The 6,283-nt window shown below is 40.6% G+C and overlaps 1 pseudogene; it reads left to right on the forward strand.

Annotated features, from left to right (window-relative positions):
* Positions 1 to 5,098: 5,098 nt before the first annotated feature.
* On the forward strand, positions 5,099 to 5,468 carry LOC112129694 (large ribosomal subunit protein eL33-like; annotated as a pseudogene).
* The last annotated feature ends 815 nt before the right edge of the window (positions 5,469 to 6,283 follow it).

Consider the following 6,283-nt stretch of genomic DNA (forward strand, 5'->3'; position numbering starts at 1 on the left):
CATCCAGGTATGACTCAAACAGTAGCAGCCCTACCTCTAGTACACTGGGGCAAGGACTCATCTCCCTGGAGTTCCTCACCTGTCTGCTGCTTCTCTACTCCTGTGACTTTTGGCTGTCAGCATTGTCCAGGGCTGTGGGGCAGCTCCAGGACTGGGGTCAATGGAGGGGTGAACTCAAGGCAGATTCTACCTCCCCTTCCTGCATGTGAGTGCAAGAGCAAAAGGCAAAGCCATTTGCACCCCAAGGGACAAGCTTTATCCAGGGAGGGTACTCTCTGGTAACTGCTTGAGGAAGTAGCCAGGCAGTATGACAAACTGTTTGTTTCTCCTCTTTATGAAGGAGAGGCTGTCCTTCCAGTTGCTGACAAAAACTTTCATATTCCTTCTGCTTTCCCCCAGTGCACATATGGGAGAAAATGCATACGTGAACGTGCACACAGATTGAGCCCTCTCTCCTCCTACCCCCATCTGTGCATCTGAACCAGCCACCTGCACTCACTGTAATCCATCACTCTTTTTCATGGTTCTGGCTGTGGCTGTGTGTTTGGTTGTCTATTAAGGTGTCTCTATCTCCCATCATACCTTCCTGTCTGTCTTTGTTATTAGTTCTAGGTCATCTGTTCCTTGAGGGCAGGAGTTGATTTCTGCAAACTTCCTTGTGTTATATTCACATTCAAGTTACCATGTATGTAGGCCTTTAACACAGACATTGCTCCTGAGTGAGACTCATTTGATGCTTCTAGAGTCCAAAGAACTTTCCTTTTATATGCTTACAACTATCTGTCTTTCAAAAATGTTCTAAAGGAAAAGTTTCTGATGCTATCAGCAAAGTTTGAAAATCACTTAAAATTTTTTCCAATATCTCTGTTTTAAATAATCCAACATAGTGTTGTCCCCCAGTTTTCTGACACCCCAAACTGTTTGCATGATATTCACCAAATAATTGCCAAAAATATTTAACAAGACTGCATTGTTCACCAATGAGACTTAATGACCATGAGTTTTTTTAAAAAGTAAAAGTACATGTAAAACACTGTCAGTAGATAAATATTTGTTATCATTAATACTATAATTATTAAAAATAATTAATAAGATAATTATTATTTTAAAATTTTCCCATTGCTAATATCAGTCTAAAATGTGAATTTTTATGAGTTTTCCAATAAATTCATATAACTGAATTTCCAGCCAGCTCACACTTCTTTATCTTGTTCATAAGGATACCATTTAAAATACTGTCAAATATCTTGCTGAAATAGACTTGTGGCATTTTCCTGATATGTCAGTCTAATAATCATAGAAAAATAAGGACATGCATTAGGGGTGTATAAATTGTTCAAAGTAAATCTATGCTAATCCTTGAGATTACTCCTTTCTTTTATGAATACTCATTATTTGTTAATTTTCTATTTGAGAATTTTCCTAAACAATACACATCTATTTTATTAGTATGTAGTTTCCAGTTTTAATCATTTTCTCTTTCTGAGTAGCTTTCATAGGCTTTTACTTTTCTTGTCTCATATTTGATATGGTTTCTCAAAGATCTCAGCTCTTTAGTCCTGTCTGAAAGCTGTCTATTTACTAACAAGATGAGAACAAAGTCCTTTCATCTGCACCTAGGCACTAGGACTCCTGCAAAGAGCTGAGGTCTTTTCCTACCACTTCCACAGCTAACTTGGGCTGTAATTCCTTTCTGCTGTGAGGGTCTTATCTTTGAATAAAAATAGAAGTAAACGAAGAGTTAGAAATTGTCCTCCATCTTGGATAAAGTGTAAGTGGAGGTTCGGCAAATGCTGAATGCCCTGAAAAGTGCCCGTGCCCCATAGAATTGGACCAGCAAAGTGCCTGTGCCACAAGAATTAGACCAGCGAGGCATGTTTCTCTCTGAGCATCAGTAGTAGTACTTCCTCATCCTCAGAACAGCCTGCATGAGAGAAAGTGCTCCTTAAGTTCAGATCTGCCATCCTTCCCGGAATATCTTGGTTCACAAAAGTGTGATTCAGATTTCACCTGAAATTTCACTTGCTCCTTAAAGAAGCAGAGGCAGAAACAATTACTAGATGTTTTTGTTTAAATATGCTGAACAATCTTGTTCAGGAAATACATTCTAGTATCTAAGCCTCAATTCATGATACTAGAGATTTTAGTTTATGGCTTCTTGTTCTTTCTTCAGTGAGTTGGAGGACATCTCACAAAAACTGACATTTACTTTTAGGTGATGAATATGCTTCCTATAAATAAAGAATAATGATGGGTTATCTACTGAATGGTAAGTATGATACCAAACTACTGCGCGCCGTGGACTGAATTGTGCCTCTTCCAAATTCATGAGCTGAAGCCCTAAGCCCCAGTATGACTATATTTGGAGATTGAGATTTTAAGGAGATAATTAAGGTTAAATAAGGTCATAAAGTAGGGCCCTGATCTGATATTGATATCCTGATAAGAAGAGACACCAGGCCAGGTGCGGTGGCTCACACCTGCAATCTCAGCACTTTGGGAGGCCGAGGTGGGTGGATCACTTGAGGTCAGAAGTTTGAGACCAGCCTGGCCAAAATGGTGAAATCCCTTCTCTACTAAGAATACAAAAACTAGCCAGGCATGGTGGCAGGCTCCTGTGATCCCAGCTACTCAGGAGGCTGAGGCAGGAGAATTGCTTGAACCTGGGAAGCGGAGATTGCAGTGAGCCAAGATCATGCCATTGCGCTCCAGCCTGGGTGACAGCAAGACTCTGTTAAAAAAAAAAAAAGAAAAAAAGAAAGAAAAGAAAGAAAGAAAAAGAAAAAGACATCAGAGAGCTAATGCCTTGTCTTCTCCTCCCCCTGCTCCTTGTCTTCCCCCTCCTTCTTCCCCTGCCCCTACCTTATGAAGACAGAGCAGGAAGGTGAGCATCTACAATCTAGGAAGAGAGCCCCCACCAGAAACCCATCCTGCTGGGCCTTCACCTAGGACTTTCAGCCTCCAGAACCACAAGAAAATTAATTTCTGTTGTTTAAACTGGCATTTTATTACGACAATTTGAGCAGTTGTATGTGCTATGAAAAGAGTATAGCCACTGGATAAGTGTTGTACTTAAATTTTAAAGCTAACCAAAGTTAGGGTCGTAATTGTTGGTTGATCTTGGACAAGTGATTACCCTCTTATCATCCTTCTTCATATGTAAAACGGGGCTAACTTTATGAGGTCTGTCTCACAGGATTATTTTTTAGATTAAAAGAACAATGTGTGAAGCCAGTTGTTTTCATGCTTTGCTGCAGATTGGAAACACCAGAGGATCTTCTAGAAAATGCCGATGCTTGGCTCTCAACCCCAGTTATTGTGGATTAACTGGTATAGGGCATTGAGAGTTTTAAAATCTTTCTAGGTGATTGAAATGTGCAACAAAGTTTGGGAACCAAGGTATTAAAATATTAGATACAGAACAGGTATCTGTTAAATAGTGGCTTTTCCCCCTTTGCTTTTTCTTCCCTGATAATACAGAAGCAATGTGCTTTATTTTTTATATCTGACTTGAACAAGATGCATCATTTTGGTAAGAATTGACGGCCTGAACAAGATAAAGCTCTTGCTGTCATGGGGCTGACATTCTCATGGAGCATCTTTTCATATAAATATTGCTTCTATAGTCATCTCCCATGTTTAGACTGTCCAGGTTCCTGAAGATCTGCAGTCTTTGCTAATTTCTCAAATCAGCATGCACACTTGTCTTCAATCTCCCTCTTTTCTTCTTCCCTGCCACCCCCGGCCTCCGGTAAACACACCTCTGGCTAGCACCTATTTCCAGCTTCCAAGCCTCTCTCAGATCCAGGATAGCTGCTGTGAAAAGTAAGTGGATGCACCTCCCAGCTGGTCTGTCACTTGGTGGAGAGGCTGCACCTGCCTTCTGCCCCTTGGGGTTATTATCTTGCAGCTGGGTACTCCCAAGGGACACTCTGCAGCCTTTACTCCTAGATTTCAACATGAAATTACCCATTTGCCTAACTTCTCATTCTTTGGAGGAAATTTATCTCCAGGACTTGAAAACCAATCAACAACTAGGTATTTGTTTTAGTGCTGGGAATTGCAAAATGACCAGTGCCTTTTACCCCCTAGTTCTGATTGTCATTGACTTGCAACATCTCATGAATCAGTTTCTGGGGCAAATCTGCCCTGAGTGGCTTCTTCTCCCAGCATCATATTGCTTTCTGGGAGGTCCTTTTGGCATTGTCTTAAATTGAATTCAAGTTATGAATGTGGAATTATAAAATCACAGTCACAAGGCACAAGGATGGTGCCAGAGAATATGAATGCTGACATCCCACTGGGGTTGAGCTCCAAGACCGTCCTGTAGAAGGGTTTCCAATAAAAATGGAGAAGAGGAGATATAGCAAAACTACCTACAAACTTTAAAAAAATATATACACATCCTCCCCTCCGGTTCTACTATACCCTGGTTGGCTGAAGGGGGATGCTCAATGTGTTTATTTGGGAAAAAAAATCTTCATCAACCACTGCATCAGCAACTTTGTTATTACCATGCCCTTAAGAATTACCGATTTAGTGACCAGATACACTTGGCTCTAAATCAGTTCTTTCCAACCTCTGTTTGATCATTAGAGTCATTCCCACAGCTTTTACAAAATACAGATTCCCAGGTCCCGCCCCAAATTGCTAAATCAGAATTTTTTAAAGTGTAGTCTATCCTCCATATTCATGGGCTTTACATGCACAGATTCAACTGATTTTGAATGAAAAAATTTTGAAAACAAGGAAAATCGCAATAGAACAAAAAATAATAGAAAATTTAAAAAGTATAGTATAACAACTATTTATAGCATTTACATAGTATTAGGTATTATAAGTAGTCTGGAGATGATTTAAAGTATATAGGAGAATGTATATAGGTTATGTGTAAATACTAAGCCATCTTATATGAGGACCTTGAACATCTGAGGATTTTGGTATCCGAGGGAGTCCTGGAACCAATTCCCCCGGGATACCGAAGGACACCTGTAGTATCAGAAGTCTGTAATTAGAAAAAAGGCCCCAGGTGATTCTGGAATTAGCCAGGGCTGAAGCATTGACATGGTAAGTAAGAGCGTGGATGTTGTTTTTCTCTTCCCGCCATCTTGGCTCCTGTGGAGGCCTGCAGGGAACAGGACTTCTAAAAGGAAATATGTCTGGAAGGCTGTGGTCCAAGGCCATTTTTACTGGCTATGAGCAGGGCCTCCGGAACCAAAGGGAGCACACAGGTCTTCTTAAAGTCGAAGGTGGTTATGCCAGAGATTAAACAGAATTATCTTTGAACTAGAGATGCGCTTACATATACAAAGCAAAGAACAACAAAGTGACTCCTGGCGGCAAACTAAACAAAACCAGAGTAATCTGGGGAAAGGTAACTCTGAAAACGTGCCAAATTCCAAAGCAATCTTCCTGCTAAGGCTATTGGACACAGAATCCGAGCGATGTTGTACCCCTCAAAGATTTAAACTAAGGAAAAGTCAATAAATAAACATGGATTTGCGCTCTTAAAAAAAAAAGAGAGAGCCTGGATGTTGCACCCAAATGTGGAATAAATCTTTATAGGTGTTGCAACATCTAACACCTTACATCTGAGGGGTCCTCATAAATCATAATCAAAAGTTGCCATTATTGAGCACCTGTTGTATGTTTGTAATGTACCGGGCGCTTTATACACATTATTTCACTCAATTTTCACAATGATCAACTTCATTCAAAAAGTTCAGAGAGATTAAGGCTCCTTGTGTCAGAATCCAGATTGCGACCCAGGCCTGATTCCACAGCTCATGCCTACTTCACACCACATTCTCCCCACCCCATGAGTGTTGAATGCACCATGAATCATCAGTCTTATAGGCCCTTCTAAAAACCAGACCCCCTAGTCTCAAATGCCTCACTCACACCTAAAATTAAGATCCACTTAAGCGTGTAAAGGCAGATGAAAACTGCACAATTCCAGGTAAATGTCTGCATGGGAGCTTTTAGGTAGCCAAAAATAGGTGACTTCCAAATTTAAAGTTTTAAGTATTCATCGTCCCATGGGCATATACAGCACCTCAGAACAGGACTGGCTAGGAAGGGCTGGCATCCAGAGTTTGAGGACCCAAGAGGAAGTACACTGGTGATTTAAGGGGCAAGATTTGAACTGTGAAGGGAAAGACACTTGGAAGGATTCTAGTATGAAGCAAACTGCTTGCTGAGTTATCACTTTTTTCTCCTAGACAGGGTTTCATAAAGTACACATCTTTAATGCCGTTGAGTGGCATTTTACTGTTAACCACAG

The sequence above is a fragment of the Pongo abelii genome, chromosome 1 (assembly GCF_028885655.2).
Source record: "Pongo abelii isolate AG06213 chromosome 1, NHGRI_mPonAbe1-v2.0_pri, whole genome shotgun sequence".
NCBI classification, from domain to species: Eukaryota; Metazoa; Chordata; class Mammalia; order Primates; family Hominidae; genus Pongo; species Pongo abelii.